Genomic DNA, 24,123 nt, shown 5'->3' on the forward strand with positions numbered 1-24,123 from the left:
CAGTCTGTCTTATTTCACTTAGCATGATGTTCTCCAGTTCCATCCATTTAGCAGCAACTGATGTAGTTTCATTCTTCTTTATGCCCGAATTAAACTCCACTGTGTAAATAGAGCACATTTTCTTTATCCATTCAATGCTGATGAGCACCTAGACTGGTTCCATAACTTAATTATTATGAATTGCATTGCTATAAACACTAGTATGCACATATCATCATAGTATCCTGATTTTATTTCTTTTGGATAAATAACAAGGAGTGCAATAGCTGAGTCAGTTCCATTCCTAGTGTTTTGAGGAATCTCCACACTGCTTTCCAAAGTGGCTATAATAATTTGTGGCCCCATGAATAGTGCATGAAAGTACCTTTTCCCCCACATCCTCATCAGATATTGTTAGCATATGGAATTTTGGTGATTGTTATTCTAACTGGAGTGAGATGAAATCTCAATGTAGTTTTGATTTGCACTTCCTTGATTGCTAACAATGTTAAACATTTTTTCACATATTTGTTGGCCATTTGTGTTTCTTCTTTTGAGAAATGTCTGTTTAGTTCTTTGGCCCATTTGTTGATTGGGTTGTCTGTTTATTTGTTTTGGGTGATAATTTTTTTTTAGTTCTTTATATATTCTGGATAAAAATTCCGTGTCAGAGGAACAGCTGGCAAAGGTTTGCTCCCATCACATAGGCTCTCTCTTCATGTTCTTAATTGTTGTCCTTGTTGTGCAGAAGCTTTGAATTTGATGGCATCACACTTATTCATTTTGGTCTTATTTCTTGTACATTAAGTGTCTTCTGAAGGAAGTTGGTGCCTGCACCTATGTGCTGGAGTGTTGACCCTCTGTTTTCTTCTAGCAGTTTTAAGATTTAATTCCTGAGTCTTTGATCCATTTTGATTTAAGTCTTGTGCAGGGTGAGAGACAGACTAGTTTCACTTCCTACATTTAGATATCCAGTTTTCCCAGCACCACTAAAAAGGCTGTCTTCTCTCCAATATATCTTTTTGGCACTTTTGTCAAGGCTCAGATGACTGGATCTAAGTGGGTTTGTCTCTGGTTTCTGTTCTATTCTATTCTATTGGTCTTCATATCTTTTTCCTCCCAATACCTATGTAGGTTTTATTTTATTTTATTTTTGTCTTCTATAGCTCTGTAGTATAATTTGAGATCAGATCAGGGACTGTCACATGCCTCTAGCATTGCTCTTCTTACTCAGAATTGCTATGGCTATTCTGGTTCTTTTATTCTTCCAGATGAATTTTATGACTGGTTTTTCTCCCCTGTAGTTTTACGAGGGCTGTTATTAATATTTCAAGAGGGGATTGCATCAAATCTGTAGATCACTGTGACAATATTAATTATGACTATCCATCTTCTAAGGTATTCATGAAACCCAGGGTCAGGTGCATGCAACCCTACCACTGAGCTACATCCTGGGCCCTATTGTGTATAATTATAATGCACCAATTAAAAAAGAGAAAATATTTTCTAAAGTCTTTTTTTTTGCACTTGGCTCTTTTTAAATCTAAAATATAAATGCATTTCAGATGTACATTCTTTATAACAACTGCCTAATTCTCTAGTAAAGGATTTTCCATACTTTAGTTAACAATTTTAACTAATGATTGAAATAGTGATATTTCAAATGTCAGAAAATTCTTTTTTGATATTTTAAATTTTAATTTCATTCCATAGTTTTATTGGTGCATTACAGTTGTCTGAAATGTTGCCATTTGTTGTTTCATATTCGTTCACGCACAATACAGCAACAGAATTTGGCTAATATGATCCCCCAGTGTTTCCTTTCTCTCCTCTCCTCCCCCCTCCTGGTCTCTTTCCTCTACTCTACTGATCTCCCTTTGATTTTTCATGAGACACCTCCCCCCACCTTTCTTTCCCTTTAAAAGAAAAATTCTAAAAAAGTAGATATCCCATGAACTTGGAAGGGACTGGGCCTGCCACTATGACTCAGGACGACCTTTGATAGAGACATCTGTGCTGGGCAAAGGGGACTCGTGGAGTTCAGGGCAGTTCCTCCCTGGAAACGCACGACACCGCCCCTGGAGTCCAGAAGTGAATGCCACCCGCAGCGGGAAAACTCAAAACCTTTCACAGTGGCTCTTTCATGCTCCTGGGCCTCGGGAGAGAGCAGCTCTGTCCCCACTTCTGAGGATGGAGGTAGCACTGGGGACCCGCACTCGCTCTCTCCTGCCACTTCGTGCCCTCCAGTCCTCCTGTACTTACCTTTTTGTCTCTTTTCAGCTCCTTCGGTTCCCTCTGCGGGCGAAGGGTGGAGAACCTTCCACGGGGACGCGGATCAGCGGGACAGAGCACGCAGGGAAAGTGTGGGGACTGAGGAGGGGACGGAGGTGTACCCGTAAGTTCGGTCCCGCCCCTCAGCGGCCTGCGCGCCCAAATAAATTAAGGCGGGAGCTGAGCCCAGGCGCCAAGCACGACCTGGCCTTGGGTCCGGAGCTCAGGAGCCCTGGGAGACCTTAAAGCCCGAGGCCCCTCCGCTCCCGTGCCTGGGGCAGAGACGTCGCTGGTCAGGTGCCGGACCCGCCTTGGTCCCCCTTCCTGAGATGCACGGGACAGGATGCGTCCTCAGCGACACCTGCTGCCTCCTCGCCACTGGCTTCTGCCCTCTGGGTCGCACTTGCCGCGCCTCCCTGGCTGTCACCTTATAAGGTGGACCCAAAGCAAAGGGTAAGTTGGAGCCTCCAGCCTCATCCTCTTCCCTGCCTCCTCTCTGAACTTCTTGGGTCGGGGGTTTAACTATTTGCATTTCCACCTTTGGTCTCATCACTTTCATTCTGAAAAGAAAGAATTTCGGGCCCCTAATGAAAGTCCCGTCCGAAATCAACGTGGTTGAAGGCAGTTGTCAGCTAGACTGCCATCAAGGATAGTTTTGAGTGGATTTTGTGCCCCTGGAGCCTAAACCTTCAGAGAAAACGCTGAGAACAAAAGCGAAAGCAAAATGTTCCGAGGTCAGATAGACAGTGTCCAGCTCTGCCGCCTGCATGAGGCAGAAAGAATCTTTCTTTTTCTTTTGAGATGCTGAAGATTGAATACAAGGGCGCTCTATCAGGAGCTACATCCTCTGCTTCTTTAATTTTTTTTTTTTTAAATTTTGTGACTGCATGTTGCTAAATGGTCCAGGCAGACCTCGATTTGCAATCCTCCTGCTTTAGCCTCCAAGAAGCTGGGATCACAGGCATGTGTTGCAGCACCTGACTATGATTAACATCTTAAAGTTTCCTTTGGTCACTTCCATCATTATCTCTAGATCCAATCATTTGAACATCTATCCAGCCACCAGGTAAACATCATTTCAATAACTTCAAATACCCACTCAAACCAGTGTGGGGATTAGTGTAATGATCACCTGAGCCTGAGAAGACTCCAGCTTCTTGATGAGTGGTCTACCACTTCTTGGCTCCTGGTCTACCACCTCTGACACAGCCATTCAGAGGTCCAGACACAGGAAGAACACACAGGGCCCCATCTCATGGCCTGGGCCTCAGGCCTGTGGCATCAGAATGGGGGGAACTAACTGCTTAGTTAGGAAAGCCCTGGCTAGGGATCAGCTTGTTTAAGTGCAGGACTCTTGCATAATCTCTTTATTGACCTCTTTCCTTCCACCAGAGAGCACTGACCAGAAGTGCAAATTGATGCAGGAAAATGTTTTAAAAAAATGAGTGCAACAGTCATCAGTCAAAAATGTCATGACATCTATTTCAGAAAGTACAATCTACAACTCACACTCTTTCAGTCAACTCTAGAGCTGATTCCATCTCCATTTGGTATCTGGTTTGAGTTTCGCAGCCAGAAACCTCCTCCTGACTCACTTGCTCTACTTGACCAATCTCCTTGGAACCTAAACCTTCAGAAAAAACTCTGAGAACAAAAGCAAAATCAAAATGTTCCAAGGTCAGATAGGGAGTGTCCTATTTTAATTAGAATATTATATATGTAAGAGGGATTCATTATGGTCCATTCGCATATGGACATAGCATGATTTGGTAGACTTTGTTCCCTATGTCCTTCCCTCCTCCCTCCCTCCCAATCTCCTTTTTCTACTCTATTGCCAACTTGGACCTTTAAGGAGCAAATATTCTTTATAGGCTTTCTGTGTTCAAAATATTTTTAGCACACTTTGTAAACAATTCCAAAGTCCTCTTATCAAGTTCCCGTTACTTGTTTATTCTTTCAGTAATCTAGACACTGCTCTGAAAGTGTTTTTGTAGTTGTAATTATCAATCAGTTGGCCCTCCAATAGAAATATCTTTCCAGGTAACCTGAGTGGGCCCAGTGCCATTAGATGAGCCCTTAAAATAAGAGAACTTTCTCAGGCTGGAGTCAAGAAGGATGAAGCAGAAAGAAAAGTTAGACTCCAAGCAGGAGAAGGATTAAATGCACTGTTACTGGATTTGAAATGTGTGGACCAGAGAGAGGCCTCTGAAAGTTAAGGAGTGCCCTGCTCACAGCCAGCAAGGAAGTGGATTCTGCCAACAATCTGAATGCCCTTAGAAGCATATCTTTTCAAGAGCTTCCACATCACAGTTTAGCTGTTTAACATCTTGATTTTGACCTTGTGATACTCAAAGTGGAGACATCAGTTGAGCCAACTCATATTTCTGACCCATAGAACTGTAAGATAATAAATATGTTGATTTGAGCAGCTAGGTTTGGGGTCATTTGTCATGACTGCAATAGAAAATGAATACGAACTCCTTCAAACTTAAATGAGAATTTGACTGGAAATAAAATTCTTTTCTTCAATGCTTTAAAAATAATATTTCTTTATTTGCACATGACCAGGGTGGCTGTCCAGGTGTCTGTTGCTCTATATCTTTCTTACTTGTTTCTCAGGGCATTCTGGGAAAGAAGGATGTGGGTTTGTCATCTCTGCTGAGTTTTGCAGTTTACTTGGTTGCTGGTCATGGTCTCTTGGAGTGGGGGAGGTTTAATTTCTTTCTCTACTTCTTCTGAGGTGCACTCATAGATATGTCAAACTCATTGTTCTTGTTTTATTCAGCTACTACTAGTCTCATATTCCCCTCTCTTTTATAAAAATCAGAATCATTGAGATAATTTAAGACAACACTCCTTTTTGTGTTTAAAGTCTCTTATCTTGGGGAGTATGTTAGAAATATGTAGGCTTTTGCTAATTTATGTGGCATATTCTCAGGGCTACAGAATTAAAAAGAGGTGCATGGTATTACTTCTGCCATGAGTCATCTTACCAACGAGTAAATTTTGAAAATCTTATTTCCATGCAGAACCCTCTTCAGGTTTACAGAGGGGAAAAGAAAACCAATTTTTTTTTCAATAAAAACATATAAACTTTTAAACAAAATGAATGCTGGAATTACATTAAGTTCACTTTGACTTCCAGGATTTTATAGATTTCATAAAACCAGTCCATGTTATCCTAGATTTATTGTAATTATAATAGGTATTTTAATAAAACATCATCCTTTTCAGTCAAGGAAGCATGTGTTAATAATAGGCTTTAACACTAGGCATACTGTTAGCTTCATTCATCAGATATTATGAGATATTAAACAGATTTAGTAACAGAATTTTGTTACTAAATTATAAATATATGTAAATATTTTGAAAGATCAGACTTGTTCTTTGAGAAGTATACTAACATTTTGCTTTTGAAAAGAAATCATCATTTATGGATTTCACATATAGAATGGCACACTGGAAATCATGTAAAGTCAAGAGAATTGTACATTTAGAGTACAAATGAGCATGGAAATACTTATTACTGGAGCCACTTCATGGGATACCTCTATGTTTACTGCCACGTGAGCATTTTTCTGCTTAGAAACGGCATGACCCTGTCAGCTCTGGCTGACAGACACCAGGTGACCTAGCAACAGTGGAACAGGAACTTATTTCAAATATTCTTATTCATTTATTTATTTTATTTGTTCTTTTTAGTTATACATGACAGTAGAATGGGATTTGACATATTTATACAGACATGGAGTACATCTTACTCTAATTAGGATACCAGCATGTGGTTGTACAGATGTGGTGATTCACTGTGGTGTATTTCAGATCTCCTTTTGCAAAGCGTTTTATCTAAGATCCCTCCTCCTCAACAAACTAGCAAACAAGCAATACCAGCAACAATAATGAACAGCATTGAAGCCTCTGATGCTTGCACTATGGGATGGGAATTAGAACTGGAGTGAATTAACATTTATCTACTTTTAAAAATGGTGCATGGACAAAATGAGAAGCCAAAAACGTGCATTTCTCATGAGACTATTTTGCTTTGTTAGGCATGTGCCAAATATTGAATTTGACATTGAGAAAAGCAGATAATTGCTTTTGTTTTCCTTTTTCTAATTTTTTTTAACCGAAAAGGCATTTTCTCTTTTTTCCTCCCACAATATGAAAAAATTGCTTTTCAAAGGATACTATCTATTTTTGTTACTGTCAGAATATTTCTGATATTACTGATATATTCTTTATATCAGTAATCCTCATCTCAAAGGAATATGCTTGCCTTCTGTATGATTTCAGCTTGTAGAACTTCCTTACCAAGGACTATTTGAACTCTACCTTTCTCTTATTTTGCAGGAATTCTTTCTTACAATAGTTTTGGTCTCCACTCTTGGTCAAAAGATGCATTTTCCTGGTTATAACATGGAGTGTCCCTGTCATTAGTGTTCCATGGCTGAGTCCAAGTGCACTGCAAGCAATGCCTATTTTTTCACAGATCCTGGATTCATCATTTGTTTGGTAGCCCTTGGTGGGAAGAGGATGGCTGGGCTCTGAGAGGAAGTGGACATGTGGCCTGTGGTGAGTACGTGTTGAAACAATAGTGGTTAAGTAAAAATATAAGTTGACATACATTGAGTTATAGGAAAATATTCACAAACTATTTTGACCTTTTTAATGTTGTTACTAGAAAGTTTTAAATTGCATTTGTAACATGAACTAGACTTCTGTTAGAATTCTGATCTACAGCTTCTGTATATTTTCTTTTTTCTATTGTACGTTCTGCTGGTGCTCATTTTTATTATCCTAATGCTTGATTATCATGGTCTCTGTGAGATATGCTGTTTTAAAAGTTTCCATTGAAAGAATTTGATGCTTAGGATATTTCCCTCCTCTAGTATTATTCTCATTTGCTTGTACCACACTTGGTAGCCACAAGTCCGGAATTACTTATTTCCATTTCCGGATTTAAGATATTTCAGGCCATGCAGAAGCCTTAAGGCTGGACTGCAGTGGGTCTGAAGACTGGTTTTCCTCCAGGTCACCCTTTCTCTGATGATCCGGTCCTTCAGGATCACTCCCCAAAGGGCAGGGAATTTATCAAGGTCCTTGCTTTTGGCAGGTCATGAACTTCAATATCTTCTTGCTTTGCCCAAGGAAGTTATCCAAACCTGCATGAGTCACTTGGGGGGAGGGGGGGTATGTGCCATATCACTCTAGCACAACTAGGAAGCCATAAAGTTAGGGTAGGAAACCACCATAGTGGTTACCACAATAGCCACAATGACATTGCTGGCTATGGAATCACACTGTGCCCATAAGCTTCTGTACTCTTAGAATGGATGCCATTGGCCCTGCCCTCTGCCCTCCAAGCCAGTGACCACAGCCCAGAACCTCTGTTAATGGTACAGCAAAGAAACCACATGTCTTCATAGCCATTGTGGCATCAGGAGCAACAGATGCCTGGTCTCTGCTCCAGTTCTGTTACATTTGATTGACAGAATCTAAAGCACCTCTAGGAGTTAGATTGCAAAGGAGTCTGGGAAGTGTAGCATTTAGCTTTTATGGTTTCTGTGGTATAGAAGGTACAGTAGAAGAAGAAACAATGGATATCCTGTTCCTGTTTCCCCTGTTCACCCTTCAGTTGAAATGCAATTTAGTTATTGTTTGAAAATCTGCAAAAATAATGTTATATCTTGCTTATTGATTTTTGATATATACCTAAATACAGTATATCCATATACCTTTACCTATATATCTCCATATACAGTTACCATAAAGGCAATAAGATGAGTAGTTATTTCCAGATTCAGCCTGGTGTTCAAAACCTGTGTTTCTGTGTGATGTGGACGCCCATGTTTCCTCAAACTTTCTCCCAGATATTTTACTTCCCAGTATTCTTTTGGTGTTCTATTTGATGCTTGAACTTGAGAAGAATTTGTTTGATGAACGTAGATGCTTCATTGTTTGGGGCATTATATATTTATAATTGTTATGCCTTGTTGATATATAGTTCCCTTAAGCAGTATAAAATATCCTTCTTTATCCCTTTTGGTTAGCTTTTGTTTGAAGTCTACTTTATTTGATATGAGGATGAATACCTCTGCTTGCTTACACAGCCCATGTGAGTGCTATGTTCTTTTCCTAACCTTTCACCTTTAGTCTGTGGATGTCTTTTCCTATGAGATGAGTCTCTTGAAGGCAGCATATTGTTGTATCTTTTTAAAAAATCCAGTCTTCCAGTCTATGTCTTTTTTTTAATAACTTTATTTTTTATTTATTTATACATGGTGCTGAGGATTGAACCTAGGGCTTTGCATGTGCAAGGTCAGCACTCTACCTCTGAGTCATAACCCCAGCCCCAGTCTATGTCTTTTGATTGAAGAGTTTAGGCCATTAATATTCAGGATTACTATTGAAACATGATTTATATTCCTATTCATTTTTGTTTATTTTTGGTTTTGAACTTGACTTAGTTTCTCCTTTGATTGGTTTTTCCTTTAGTGTAATACTTCCCTTTGCTGATTTTCATTGTTGTTTTAAATTTCTTCTTCATGGAACATTTGCCGAGGATGTTCTGTAGTGCAGGATTTCTAGTTATAAATTTTTTAATTTTTGTTTATCATGAAAGGTTTTTATTTTTTTATCAAACCTAAAGTTTGGTTTTGCTGGATATAAAATTCTTGTTTGGCATCCATTTCCTTTCAGAACTTGGTATATATATTATTCCAGTTCTTCTAGTTTGAGGGTCTGGGTTGAGAAATCTATAGAAATCTTAATTGGTTTCCCTCTATATGTAATCTGATTTCTTTCTCTTGTGGCTTTTAAAATTCTCTCCTTATTCTGTATGCTAGGCATTTTTATTAAAATGTGCCTTGGTTTAGATCTGTTTGGTGTCTGTAAGCCTCTTGTATTTGATTTTACAATTCATTCTTGAGGTTTGGAAATTTTCCTGATATTATCTCCTTGAATAGATTGCTCATTCATTTGGTTTATAACTCTATGCCTTCCTCTATCCCAGTAATTCTTGAATTTGGTCTTTTTATGTTATCCCATAATTCTTGAGTGTTCTGCTCATGGTTTCTTACTGTCTTCACTGTGTGGTCATCTTTATATTCAAGATTATATATTTTGTCTTCTTTGTCTGAGGTTCTGTCTTCACAGTGATCTAATCTGTAGGTGATGCTTTCTATTGAGTTTTTAATTTAGTTTGTTTCCTTCATTTCAAGGATTTCTTTTTTGTTTTTTTAGAACTTCTATCTCCTTATTGAAGTAATCTTTTGCTTCCTTTATTTGCTTATGTAACTCTTTATCAATAAGATCTTTTGCTGCCTGTATTTGCTCTCTTATATCATCCTTCAATTCACAGAACATTTTAATTATGTACATCCTGAACTTCTTCTCTGACATTTCTTCTGCTGTGTTAGCCATGGACTCTAATAATGTAGCATCTTAGTTTGTTGGGGGCACTTTCATCCCTTGTTTTTTCATGTTGTTCATGTGTCTTCCCTTCTAGCACTGCGGATCCAAGTTGTTACAGTTTTTACCCTAAAGGTTTACTGTGTCATGCAGAGTTCCAATACTTCTCCTTTATGGGGGAAATCAATGTTAACAGATCCCGATACAAACAATATACATACAGCCTTAAACCAAATAGCTCCTATTAAGAAGTTTATGGTTTTGTCAAAATATACAAAAATGGTGAGTTCACTTTTTATCTACAATATAAACAGTAGGTTTTCAAAAGGGTCTATAGTTTCTGATGGTGGACTAAGAGAGAACTGGGGGTGAGGTGTAGGATGAGATATTGAAGAGGTGGAGATGTGGATATAGTTATTAGATCTTAGGAAGCAAGAAAGAGGAATCAAAAGAAGTTGTCTAGTAGCAGGAGAAAGAGAGAAAGTGATTTGGGAGGACAAGTAAGTGAGAAGACAATAGAGAGAGTACAGAAAATAAGTAAAAATTAAGAAAAATTTAAAAATGTAAAAAAATAGGAGATAAAAGAATATAGAACACAACTGTAATATACTAATCAGACATCCCAGTTCTCAGTAGCCTAATCCATGAAAAGTACTTGGTTTCACAAATGTTGGGGATGTGAAGGTGGAAAAAGAGAGAGAGAAAAGAAAAAAGAAAGGAAAAGAAAAGAAAAGGAAAAAATAGAAGGAAAATTAAAGGATTGTTTCTGTTGGAGTTCAGTATGTTTCCTGCTTCCCTTCTCATCCAATAGGTGGGGTGGTCTGTTGTTTGCTGGTTTCTCCACCCTCTGGATGGTGAAGGTCATTAGGGTGAGAGGGTGGTGTTGGGGGTGGAGCTCCTGGAGCACTTGCCAGTCCCTGTTGGGAGACTGCATCCCAAGGCTCTCCTTTGCGGCCCACTTGGGTGATGTGGGCATCTGGTCTTATCTCCTTATATTGCCTGTAGACCTCACATATCCTGATCTCTAATTTAGTCTCTAAACTGTATCTCACTCACCCTCTCCCTTTTTACTTCCTAGTCAGGAACCTCTCTCTCTGGAGGTCTTGTGGGCTGTGCTCTGGGGACTGCACACCTGTCACAGAGAGAGCTGGTTTCTATTGGTCAGTTCAGGGTCAGGCTTTGTGAGCTAGGGACCAGCTGTGTAGCTGCAATCATTGTGCTGGGCTAGTGGCTGTGGGGGAGAGGGGGGAGTTGGGGACTATAAGTACCTTGATAATGCTTCTAGGTCCTAGCCAGTGTCCCAAGCTGGGAGTTGCCTCAAGTAAAGTTGCAACAAAGGTGTCCCAAGATGGAGGTGGCTGCTTTCAGAGATGGGGTGTTGAGTCAAGACCTGCGGTGGTGTTGGGTGGTGTGATCAGGGTGCAGCTCTGTGGCGTGCAATGTTGTGGCTGGCAGCTGTCTCCAGATCCTGTCCTTTATCCTCAGGTGCCAGCTACCATGTGTAGAAAACTATAGCAGTGGTTGCAGATGGAGGTGACCCGGAGAGCCTCATGTTGGTAGATGGGGGTCTACATGGAAACAGCAGCAGGGGGTCCTGCATGGGTGCTGATGCCCCTGGTCCTGCTTGGCAAGGTGGCTAGGATTCCTGTGCTGGAGCAGCATTCAGGGTCTTCTAATAACTTGCAAAGAAATAGTATTCCCACTACTTGAATCCCAGGTCACGGAGACACAAGGAATGAAGCCTCCCTCTAGCCTGCCATCTTGGATCTCCACAATTTTATTTCCCTATCCCTAAAGTAGGAGGAAGTACAGTCTACCTTGAAATACTGTTGCAAGGCTCAATTAAAAATAGTCTAAGTGTAGTGCTTACCCATGATACCACAAAGTCAACTGCAGCTCTATTTGTTGATTAGCAGATCTCGGTGGTAAAACCAACTCCTATCATCTTGACAAGTTTCTTAATTTCCTTTGGGTCTTTTTTGTTGTATTAAAAGACAATTTATTTCATTAATCTGGGCAATACAAATTAAAACCACAAGGAGAAAATATTGAGATCCAATAGACTGGCAAAATATGCCAAAATTGGACACTCTTAAGTGCTGACAAAGTCTGTGCTGGAACAACACAGACTCATATAATACAGAAGCAAATGCTACTAATAAATCTACTTAGGAAAACTATTTAGTTTTTTTCAATAAAGGTGAAATGCACATACCTTCCAACTTCAATTACACTCCTAGTCACCTGTGTTAGAGAAAGTTCTATGGAGAAAAATGTTCTATATTTTTAAGTTATCATATGCAGTGGTTATTCATCTTATTTTTCTTTTTTCTCTGATAAATGTTATATTCATTTGGTACATAATTATATTTTCATAATAGAACATATACTGAAAAATTTTTTTTAATTCTTACCATAATATTTAATCAATATCATAAAAAATATTGTTTAATTCAGAACAGAAGTGTGACTATTTCCAATTGACCTGGGGACTGGAGATAAAGCTCAGTGGCACAGCACTGGCCTAGCATGCACTAGTACTATAGTTTGGATCTAGAATGTACCCCAAAGTAACTGGTACTAATTTGTCTTCTTTTTCAAGAGTCCCTATCTATGAGATTGTAATAAAATACTTTTCCTAAAATCATTTCTAGGTGGTTGTGGGAATTTGTAAAACTTCCACTACTGTTTTCCTACTTTTTAGCCTATTGGCCACGTTTGTGGTTTAAAGATAAAAAAATTTTGCTCTGGTTTCTCACACATTTTAAGCTTTCAAAATGACTAACAGTGGGCTGGGGTTGTGGCTTAGTGGTAGAGCCCTCACCTGGCACATACTGGGTGCTGGGTTCAATCCTCAGCACCACATAAAAATAAAATAAAAGTATTGTGTTGAACTACCAAAAAAAGAAAAGAAAAGAAAAGAAACAAACAAAAAAAACCCCGACTAACAGCAACAAGTAAGAAATTGAATATTTTACATTTAAAATATCTATTGTTAGTACCAATGCAAAAAAAAGTTATAAACAAAATCCAGAAAATATTTACCTGACAATCCTGATTTTTGCATTTTAGATTTGACTTACTACATAACAATAGCATTACATACATTACTTAAATCATTATCCTTTAGAATTTGCATATATTATTAATGTTTCATATCTTTAAATAGCTTACAAATGTAATTTCTAATGAAAACTATATTTTTTTTAAAGAAAGAGAGAGAGAGAGAGAATTTTTCAATATTTATTTTTTAGTTTTTGGCGGACACAACATCTTTGTATGTGGTGCTGAGGATCCAACCCGGGCCCATGCTTGCCAGGTGAGCGCGCTACCGCTTGAGCCACATCCCCAGCCCATGAAAACTATATTTAAAACATTCTGAAAAGATGACAGTGCAAATAACAAAGCTGTTAAATCAGCATATAGTCAGTCCTGCATATCTGTGGGTTCAGCATCCACAGATTCAATCACCTGCAGATAGGAAGCTGTGGTGGAGGGTTTCCCCAGGAAGTTCTTACAATCCCAACTTTAATTAGCCTCACACTGAGCAGTAAGCAAAATCCATGTGAATGAAGTGACTTATAGGCCTCCTGCCATTTCAGAGATCCTCCTTCTCTTCAGTACCTTGAGCCTTGTTCTTGTGCTGTGCAGTTAGGCCTTTAATGATTCTGTCTGTACTGAACACATACAGATTTTTTTTTTCTCATCAACAGAACAGGAAGGTCATCTTAAAAGCCTTTTCAGAAACAAATTGAAGCCCATCTTCTCCATTCCCCAAAATACAAGTACTCAGGCCTTGTGGGCTTTAACTAACTGACAGGATCTCAAACCAACTAAACCAGAATCAAAATGAAAAAATAGTTGGGTTGGCAGTGGTACCCGCCTGTAATCCCAGTGACTGTGAAGACTGAGTCAGGAGGATAATGAGTTCAAGACCAGCCTCAGTAACTTAAGCAAGACCCTAAGCAACTTAATGAGAGTCTGTCTCAAAATAAAATACATACATAAATAAAATAAAACAGGAGATGTATCTCAGTGGTAAAGTGCCTCTGGGTTCAATCCCCTGCACCAAAAAAGAAAGAAAGAAAGAACAAAAGAAACCAAAATAAACAAACAAAAACAAAAAAACCCACACATGCCTAAAAATCAATCACCTTATTTTACAGAAGTTTAGAATTATCTGTTTTAGCCAGGCATACTAGCCCAGGCGAAGGAGGCTGAGGCAGAAGGATTGTGAGTTAAAGGCCAGCCTGCCTCAGAAACTTCGTGAGGTCCTAAGCAACTTAGACCCTGTCTCAAAAAAAAAAAATTTTTAAAAAAGAATCCTCACATGTGTCCACTTAATTTTTGTATATAATCAAAGGAGTATATGATTAACGCTCTGCCTGTGACCAAGTGTTACCTGATTATTTGAGAAGGAGGAATCATAAACTTCAGCTGGGTTCAGTAATGCTTTCATAACATGCTATATGGGTGACAAAAATAAAAAGTCCCAATTTTCATTTCCTCCTTGAATCTACAACCTTTTCCGATTTTGCAACCTCTTCCATCAAAAAAAGCAATCTATGTCTCCAGTCATTGAATCTGAGCTGGCCTCATGACTACCTTCTGCCAAGGGAAAGTGGTAGAAGTGACAGTGCCCCAGTTGGGAGCCCAGACCTCAAGAGACCTTGAGGGCTTCTGCTCATTTACTTGAACTTCTTTATCCATGAGAGAGCAAGTCTGGGATAGCCTGGGCCTCCTCAATGACGAAGGCGACTGGATCGCCCTTGGTGATCCCATAAGTCCAGGACCAGAACAGGGAGCAGATCCACTCCAGGTTCCGATCCATAGCCCTGTCTGATGCCCAGCTGCCGCCGCCGCCTTATCCTGCTGCCTCCCTGGCTGCCAAGATAGGCAGGAGCCAGCAAGGGAGCTGAGCTAAAAGAGCCCAGAGCCAGCGCGCCCCCCACCTGCCGCGAGCGCCCCAAGAGCCCTATCCGCGCCGCTCGCCCCGCTGCCCTGACTGGGTCCAGCCGGCCTCGTCGCCGCGCCTTGGCTTCTTTGGGTCTTGATTTCTTGGTCTTTCAGATGAGGAAGTTGTCCTCAATTATCTGTAAGGTGAATGCCTGAGCTGACAGTCTCCATGTCCTTTCTGGAGGAAGTGAGGACTGGAAGAAGTTACTTACTCGGCATTTTCTGGTCAGCAGGGGGAGTGCTTGAGCACTGACCTGATGCAACAAGTGGAAAATTCCACACCTGGCCTCCTGTGATGGGTTGCAGCCAAAAGGACACTCCTTAAAATATTTTATAAAACCATGCTTAGGCCATGCATATAAGGTGTATATGAAACACATGCATTTGGTGTTTAGACTTGGGTCCCAGCCCCAAGCTCTCATTTTGTCTAACAAATTTAAACAAATCCCAAATCTAAAATGCTCTGGCACCAAGCCTTTAAGGTAAGGGATATTCTTCTGTATTATTATCATTTTTTGTGTGAAGTTCTATGATTTTAATTTATCTTTAGATGTTGCTTGAGAGAAATATATTAAAACTTTCACATTCTGACTGCTTAGGCCTGGAGTTGACAGTGGTAGGACATTTGTTTTCCATGAAATGAAAAAAGCTTGTTTAATTCAATTTTCAGCCCTGGGTGTGCATGTGTTGGGAGAGCAATTGTGTAGTTTTGGTACTCTTCAGTGGATTGTTGTTATAAAGCTTTAAGGGTAACAATAATAAAACAAAATTATATAATAAAAGTAAAAAACTTTTACTTTTGCTGTGGCTTTTTATGCAATGGGAAGTGTGTCCAGCCTTCTAGTGTTTGATGAATGAGAAAATGCCTATGTTTCCAGCCTCTCAAGATTCTGGGCTTTCACAGTACTTAGTGGAGAGAACCCCTGGAAATGAACTAAGCTTATGCCAGTATATACACAGTGACTACAGTCAACATTCCTTGATATTATATTATATATTATGCTATTCAATTGAACCAGTTTTTTTTTTAATTTTTAAATTTGTTTTAATTAGTTATACATGACAGTAGAATGCATTTATGTATATCATACATAGATGAATTATAATCTCTCATTTTACTGAATGTACTTGTTGCAGAATCATATTGATCATGTAGTCACATATATACATAATGTAATAATGTGTGTTTTATTCTACTATCTTCACATCCCCCCTTCACTTCCCTCTACCTAATCTAAGGTAACACTATTCTTCTTAGTGTCCCCCCCCAACTTATTGTGAATTAGCATCTGTATGTTAGAGAAAACATTAAGCCTTTGGATATTTTGGGATTGGCTTATTTTGCTTAGCATGAATTCTCAAAGATAAGCATCTTCCTAGAAAAAGAGCTCATGAACATGAAATTCTATACATTGTTCTTAAATTATCTCTCCATATTTGTTTATATGACAAGAGTTCTGTTATATACTCAGTTTTTCTCAGTTAACATATTCTAAAGAAACAAATAATAATCTCTGTGCAAAAGACCTTTCATAATCCAATAAATTGGCTGTGCTCGGGAATGCCCACCTGTATTCCCAGGGGCTCCAGAGGCTGAGGCAGGATGATAAAGAGTTCAAAGCCAACCTCAGCAAAAGCAAGGCACTAAGCAACTCAGTGAGACGCTGTCTCTAAATAAATACAAAATAGGGTTGGGGATGGGGCTCAGTGGTTGATTGCCCCCAATTTCAAATCTCCAGTACCCTACCAAGAAATAATAATACAATAAACTGCCTGAGAGTTAAAAAATACTGTAAATCTAGGCAAGTAAAGCCTCTCAGATAACAGTTTTCATTAACTGCTACTTTCCATCTTGATCTCAGCACTGCAGGTTTGGAAAATTAGAAATTCTGGGATTAGGGGTGGGGAACTCATGGAGAGTGTGCCACAGTAATTGCTCGGCCTTGGATTTGATTCTCAAAACCAGCAGGGAGAGAGTGCGGGGAAGAAAAGAAAAGAAAATTAGAAATTCTTATTAGCTCTAACTGTAGCTGACATGACCATAAAGAGAAATGGACATCCCATTTTGGGATATGAACATTTCAAATATTGAGCAGACACCTATATAGTAGATTAGGTAGTTCTATAGAAGGAAATACTTAAAACACAACTGTAACAATATAATTGGTTGTCAATAGCTATCAAAGAAAGCATGCTTTCCCAAAGCAGTTGACAATAGAGTTGCTTATTGATTAGTAAATGATGGGACAGGCTTGTGGGTCACTGCATGGAATGAGCAAAGCGTACTGGTCACCAAGGTGTGGCGATTCCCTGGACACCACGCAAGCATGGGCTTGCGGGCCTTTGTTCCAGCACTTTAACGTCAACTTTCAGACTTTTCATTTACCCAACTGAGACCACTTTTGCTTTCCCTTTTTGTTTGAAATCTGCTTTTATTAATTGAGAAGTTTGTCTCAGGTCATTCCTAAGTTTTGGGGACATCCAGGGTAGTGTTCTTGTTTGTGAATGCTTGCTGGGTGAATTTGTATGGAAGGAGTATGATGAAGCTGAAGCACTTCTACCTGGCTATCATTCATATATATATATATGTATATATATCTCCAGAATTGCTGGGATTACAGACATGCACCACTACACCTGGCTTTCTTTTATTTTTAATTGGCTGAGGCTTTAATTTTTATTATTTAAAAATGGATAGATAATATTGTGTGTATTTGTCATGTATACTCTTATGCTTGAAGTATGTATATTTATTCCAGTCTTCCTAGATAACTTTGTCTATGAGGTTTTCCAAGAGACATCCATAAAGTCCCATAGACTATCTGGATTGGTCTCTTTGCTGCAGTAGTTGGACCACTAGGTGTCACTGTATGCCCAGGATTGCCACTGATGCCCTGCACAGGTCAGACTCTTACAGTGTTCCTTGGGCCAGAGCATAGGGAAACCACCAAGATCTGCACTTCTTTTGCTGTGAGCTCTCCTCTTTTTTTTTTTTTTTGTTTACAGTTGCTACAGTTAATCCAGTTCTGCAAGTGCTCCCAGTGTTTTCTATGAGGCAAGACAGGCACCTGCCTCTTGTGAAGGGCCCCAGAATGGCAATGAAGTTGAATGTCCACCTCCACCTCACATTTTCCACTGTAGAAACCCTTATGCATAGGGGCATGAGCTGTGTGTGGTGTCGTGCCAGCTGAGGGAGGGGCAGAATGATAAATTCAAACCGTTTATCTTACTGTTTGAATTCTGCTTTTATTGATTCAGAAGTTTGTCTCAGGTCACTCCCAAGTTTTTGGGACATCCAGGGTAATGTTCTTGTCTGTGGATATTTGCTAGGGTGAATTTGTATGGGAGGAGCAGGATGAAGCTGAAGAACTTCTATCTGGCTGACTTCCTGATGTCACCCACACTAATTATCTTTGAGTTGTTAATGTACATGTAAGTTGATTTAGTTATTTACATATTCTTGATTTTCAAATGGTGTGTGATCAGTATAAATCAATTTTACAATTGGGAATTACAATAATTGGTTATAAACCATCCCTTTAGTGTCTGGTCCTTTCCATTGTTTTCTGATCACCATCCCTTGCTTCAGACTGGGTGCCCCTCTTGTATTGCCACTCACATTTGGCAGCTTCAAGCACTGAATGATTTTCAGCTCAACTTCACTTGGGTCAAGAATGTAGACTTCAACCAAGAGGAGTGAATACCAAACTTAGAGGAAGAGAATAGATCTGGTAATGGGAAAATGGGAGTGCCTGGGGAAGAGCGAGGATAATCAGAGTCCTCATGAAGCCGGGAAGTGGGGAGGGACATGGGACGTGACAGGGGACAAAAAGACAGTTAGCTTAGACAATAAATAATTGGGTTCAATCAGGAAGTCCTAGTTGGAGAGGAAATAAAATCAAATGCTGCCTTTCTCCCTCATCCCTCTAAATCCCTTTCCCCTGCTCCAACCTGTTGCTAAGGTAACTAGCAGGAGCTGTTAATTAATGTCTCCTGGCTTGCAGCCTGTCTGATCACTCCACCATTTGGCCCTACCCCTTGTCTATTTGATTCCCACCTTTGGGCTCACCCTGGCCTGGTCACATAGGCCTAATCATGTATGCAGGATGGGGAGAGATAAGAGAGGGAAGAGGGCAGGAGAACTAATAAAACCCGAAATTTATTAAAAGGGTAGGACATTCCCACTTGTGATACCAATACCCACGTTGCAGGAATCAGGCGAGAATCTGCAAATGCCACTGGAAGAATGGGAGAAACCAAACTTTATTTTGCACCAGAGGGCCCAGAGGAGATCAGCGTTCCAGATTCTTGAGAACCACTTAGCAGTTTTTCACACCATTTATAGGCTATCGAGTGACATAAATTTTCTAGTCTGAAATGGTACATGCTTATGTACAAGGTTTTTAAAAAAAGATATATGATTGTGTGTAAGAGTGTTTAAGTGGGAAGCATGTTTACAGAGGCATAGTGCCATAGAGGTGAACTGACTCCTTTTACAAAGCCTTCAGTAAATCTGTAGCCTTGGACTTGGAGACTTCACAGGGGTGTTAACACTTCAATGGAAAGTAGTTTGATCCTAGGGAAAGTCAGAGTGAATAGTGCTAATTAGGTTCCCTGAAAATCAGCTAGAAAGGGGACAGGAGAATTCTCCTATTCCCAGGCACTAATTTTCACAGACAGTGTCCTTAGTTTAATTTCTATCCAGGCCTGAGTCAGTTACCCATTACATATGGACAGCAACTATGGTCCCCCTATTCTTCCAGGCAGAAAGAAGTCTGTGTTCCCATTGCTTTCTACAATTGCTTCAGGGTTTCTCTGGTGTTTATTCTTCATATCCAGAAAACAGAACCCATGTCACTCCATCACTGTTCCCAGTGAAATCTATTTTCCTATGCAAATAAGTTCCATTCCTGGGCTATGATAAATGTGCACACAATAAGACTGATCACTGTTGGAATTGTGTTATGTGTGTGGGTAATGTGTTGTAACAGTGGTCCACATTAACCTTTGAATATAGCCCTTGCTTCTCTGCTACTGCACTTATTTTTTAAAATGTGCATGTTTCTTTCTCTTCCTCTCTTCCTGCTTTTCCCTAATCTATCCACCTCCCTAATCTCAGGGGAAACAGGATTACCTTTCTTCCCCATCCTAGGCAGAGTTATCTGTTCCTGAGTACACACCCACCATAGGAAGGAGGTAATCTAGTCTTTGGGGAGGGTACCAGAAGATCTCAGAAAAGACTATCTCTTAAATTAGCAAAGGAATTACAACTCCTACAGAGAAGAAGTGGAATGTAGACTTTGAATCACCCTTTAAAAGCCCCCTGTTCTTGCTGTTAGGCAGAATCATGCCTTTGGGATTGGAGTCCTCTGTGTTTCTCCTTTGGTAGCAAAGCAATAGGCTTTCTTTTTTCTTTCTTCTCAAAACCATGTCCTTATTATTGGATTGGCACTGGGGACATGGACTGCGCTTTCAACAACAAATATGGTGATCCAGATGGGACCTGAGAGCAGCTCTACTCTGGCTTTCTTGGGCAGGCCAGGCTCTCCAAAGACTCCCACTCCATGCTGAGGATGCAAGGTGCTGGCAAACTTGTTGAGGGTGAGTTTGCCTCACTCATGTCAAACCAGAGGAGCTGTTTCTCTGAGTAAAGGGAGGGACTTGGGGCTATCTTGCAGCTTCTGAAGCTTTTGTTTCAGGGAGCTTCTACCTTCGCTCGCTGAACCTGAATGTTAGAGGTTGCTCCGTCATGGTCCACTTTGAGACAAAGGAAACTGAACTCAGTGAGGTCGTGACACCCTGACCAATTGGTAAGTCCTTGGGTGTGCCCATGAGACCCTTGAATCCACACATCAGGTTCATCTTCATGGGAAGAGCTGGTCACTCATTTGGGGGCATCTGTGGTACCACTGGTATAGGAGTTATTATAACTGAAACTTTAGAACCTCGGGATATTTACTCCCTTCTGATCTATTCTATGTTCTGTTTGTTGGGCTTGGGCTTGGGAATTCCCTCTGATTGTCCATTTTGTTTGTATCTATTATTGGCCCTTGTAAGACGTGGTCAGTACTGCATTGATTCTATGGGTAGTTTCTTGGGAAATATCTTGGCTGCTCAATGTAAAGATTCCCATCTGTTGACCTTGGTTTGGGGCTCCTCTCTGGTTGTCTCTCTCTCTATTTCCTTTTTGTACAATCTTGTAATTGCCCTTGGCCTGTCAGAGGGAAAGTGAGTTGAAGAAAGGGCCGCCAAGGAGTCTAAGATAATGTTTTACTGTAATTATCTGGCTTTTTAATAGCTTTCTAGATTATTGTGCGATATTACTGTTGAAGTTGGTCTGTCAAAGGTAAAGTAAGTGGAAGCAATTTGTACATGCAGGTCTGTCTGTTTTAAAGGGTCCCTTCTGTCAGCTCTGGTTTTGGTGATCTTCTCTTATTTGCTTTTATTTGGGGAGGGGGGGGCTCTGTAACTGGCCCTTTAAGACCTGGGCTATGCTGCATTGATCTTACTGGTAATTTCTTGAGCAGAGAGATCTTGACTGCACAAGCCACCTATGGGGAAAACCATGTCTAAGAAAGAGGGTTTGCTGTAACACAATATGACCTTTAAGTGGTTTTTCTGGATTATTATGCAATCTTGACATTGAAGTTGGTCTGTCATGGGTAAAGTATATGAAAGAGATTCTGTATGTATAGGCACTTATGCGGTTGCATGATGAAGGGGTCTGAACCATCAAGTAATGAGTTGACGGTGCCAAAAGGCACAGCCTCTGGTGTGCAAGGACAGCAGGACACCAGAAGAAAGGGTTAAAAAGACTTCAATCTTTTAAACCCAGGGCTGGCACTTCCAGCACTGTCTCAGCCTGGCCTCAGGTGGCTGCTGATCATCTCACTGTGGGTAAAGAACACCAGCTCTAAACCCCGGGGGGGGGGGGGGGTGCGGGGAATCCCAGAAAAGCTCTCTGTGCTGTAGAAAATGGCCAAAGAGAACCTGGCCCCTGCCCTGCCTTTCAGTCCCTTTTACCCCTGGGGAGGAGGCTGCTGCCCACAAAGAATGTGATAGTAGGTTTCAGTGATTTAAGTTTTGACCTGGGGACAGGAATAGTCTCCCCTTTTAGGTTCTAACAGGATACCCCATTTGGCCAGGTGATATTCATCACTGGGGCTGGATAAGATAGCCCATTGTCAATAAGTTATATATGCGATTTTGTGTTACTTTTCATACTGAAATAGGAATTTAATTGTATTTTTGAAAGGCATTAAGGAAAACCTGATCTGTTTAAAGGTGACGTTGTAAAACATGGAAGCATTCTGCTGCTTTTTCCTCAAAAAGAAAGTTAAAATCTCTCTCAGCCTTTCTTTGATTCATGTTTCAGATATGATGTTGTGTTGTGTTGTTTGTCAAGAGCCCGCCTTACCTGAGATAAAGCTCTGCCTCCCGCCTTACTCCATGTTAGAATGGCTCCAAATAGGCTAGACTTCAGCTCATTTAAAATAAGTTGTGTTCAAAAGATTGATTTTTGTTATGAAGATTACTATGATCTCAAGCAGGGAATATATAACTAGGTAAACATTCAAGATTATAAAAGTCATTTTTCTTGGTTCATAGCTGGTATACAAACTGAAGATGTTTTTGCTCTGTTAATTTCAGTATGTATTTTTCTTGTACACTTTATAACTGTTGCCCGTTAGTTTTTTTTTTTTTTTTCAGGGAGAGAGAGAGAGAGAGAGAGAGAGAGAGAGAGAGAGAATTTTAATATTTATTTATTTATTTTAGTTATCGGCGGACACAACATCTTTGTTTGTATGTGGTGCTGAGGATCGAACCCGTGCCGCGCATGCCTGGTGAGCGCACTACCACTTGAGCCACATCCCCAGCCCGCCTGTTAGTTTTTTGCAGAGGTACTGCTTCACACAAACTAACAACAACAAAAAAATCCCTAAATAAACCTGGGTTAATTTGAGATAATAAGCTATCAACTACAGCACAAATATTATATAATGCTGACTTCCACTACTAATTCTAACCCCAATTAAATAAAAGTGGTGTCTGTAAAATTATAGATATTGAAGATATAACCTGTGACTCTCTCATTAAAACTGGTGAAACTGGCTTGCTGGTGTTTAAAATGAAAACCTTGGAGACCAAAGTGAAGAAAGTAAAAGGGCCAAGGAAAAAGCAGCCAATGTTTTGGCTCTTGCACTATAAGGTTGACCAGAACCCAGGGAACCATGGGACCCCTCTCTGGGCTCTGCAATTCTGGTGAGTCACCTGATCTGATCAGGGAGATCTAGAGGATCCCAGAGAACAGGAAACCAAAACCAGTGCACAGTCTCCAAAGAGGAGGGTCATTAGAGATGGAAATGTTCATGATGCTTCCGCAAGAAGCCACATATGGTCATTAGGACCCTTATTCATCCTGACAGATAGAACCACTGGTAGATGAAAGCCAAAGGAGCCAAGAGACTTTGCACACATCCCCAAGGATGATCTCTGAGAATCTCAGCTGACTCTTATGAGTATATAGGAAGAAAGTTAGTTTTGACCAACTTGGTCTTAAACATTGACAGGAGAGTCTAGCCTGAGCACACTCCTACATGGATATTTAAAAGGAATACCAATTTTTTAAAAATGTATATAAAAATGTACACTTATGTCAGCAATACCAAAAGGAAGTAAGGCTGAGAGCTAGAAAGGAAGTGTTTTTATGTCAGAGTGCCTAATAGTAATGATCACAAAGGACTCTAGAGTCACAAATTTGTCCTGAGTTAATTTGAGTCTGATCCGATAGACCTACAAATCTTCCTAACCTCCTAAATCGATAAACTTGATCTGTCCTCATGGTTTTTCAGAAACTGGCTGAAATACTAATTGCTTTGTGACTAATTATTTACAAATAGTAATGCTTTTCTGTCTTATTTAGTGTTGTGTCAGTATGATCCCTGTCCTATGTATGCCTTGTTCAGTCACCTGCCATCTGCTTCTGTGGACCTCTGGACTGTTTTGATGATGAATGTCCTTAACTGTCCACACCCCACCTGATATAGAACAAGGTCTTTGGGTTACTTCTGCCAGCTTCACCCCCTTTCAGTAGGAAGCAGTTTGGAAATGTCATCACATTTTATATTTTTTATTTTATTTTTTGGTACCGGGGATTGAACTCAGGGGCATTTGACCAGACCTATTTTTGTTTTTTATTTAGAGAGATGGTCTCACTGAGTTGCTTTGTGCTGTGCTGTTGCTAAGGAAGGCTTTGAACTCATGATCCTCCTGTCTCAGGCTCCCGAGCAGATGGGATTACAGGCATGTGCCAATGCACCTGGCACATCACCCATTTTGCCATGGAAATGGAATGTAGAAGTTGACAGTGGAGAAATCTAACAGTGATTCACTTTGTGCTTTGAATATAGCCCTTGCTTCTCAGCTACTGCAACATATTTTTTAAAAGGAGATGTTTTCTCTTCCTCTCTCCCATTTCCTCCCTAATTCTTCTCCCTCCCTGAACTT

The 24,123-nt window shown here is 40.1% G+C and overlaps 1 long non-coding RNA gene across 1 annotated transcript; it reads left to right on the forward strand.

The window, feature by feature from the left end:
* Window positions 1-1,945: 1,945 nt before the first annotated feature.
* LOC131423523 (uncharacterized) lies at window positions 1,946-22,728 on the forward strand. The gene is made up of 4 exons (XR_009225217.1): window positions 1,946-2,175; window positions 2,260-2,703; window positions 6,740-6,822; window positions 22,393-22,728. It is a non-coding gene; the product is annotated as an uncharacterized LOC131423523 (long non-coding RNA).
* The last annotated feature ends 1,395 nt before the right edge of the window (window positions 22,729-24,123 follow it).

This window comes from Marmota monax, unplaced genomic scaffold (genome assembly GCF_021218885.2).
Source record: "Marmota monax isolate L192 unplaced genomic scaffold, Marmota_monax_Labrador192_F-V1.1 WCK01_AAM20220418_F8-fsc00114, whole genome shotgun sequence".
In the NCBI taxonomy this organism is placed as follows: domain Eukaryota; kingdom Metazoa; phylum Chordata; class Mammalia; order Rodentia; family Sciuridae; genus Marmota; species Marmota monax.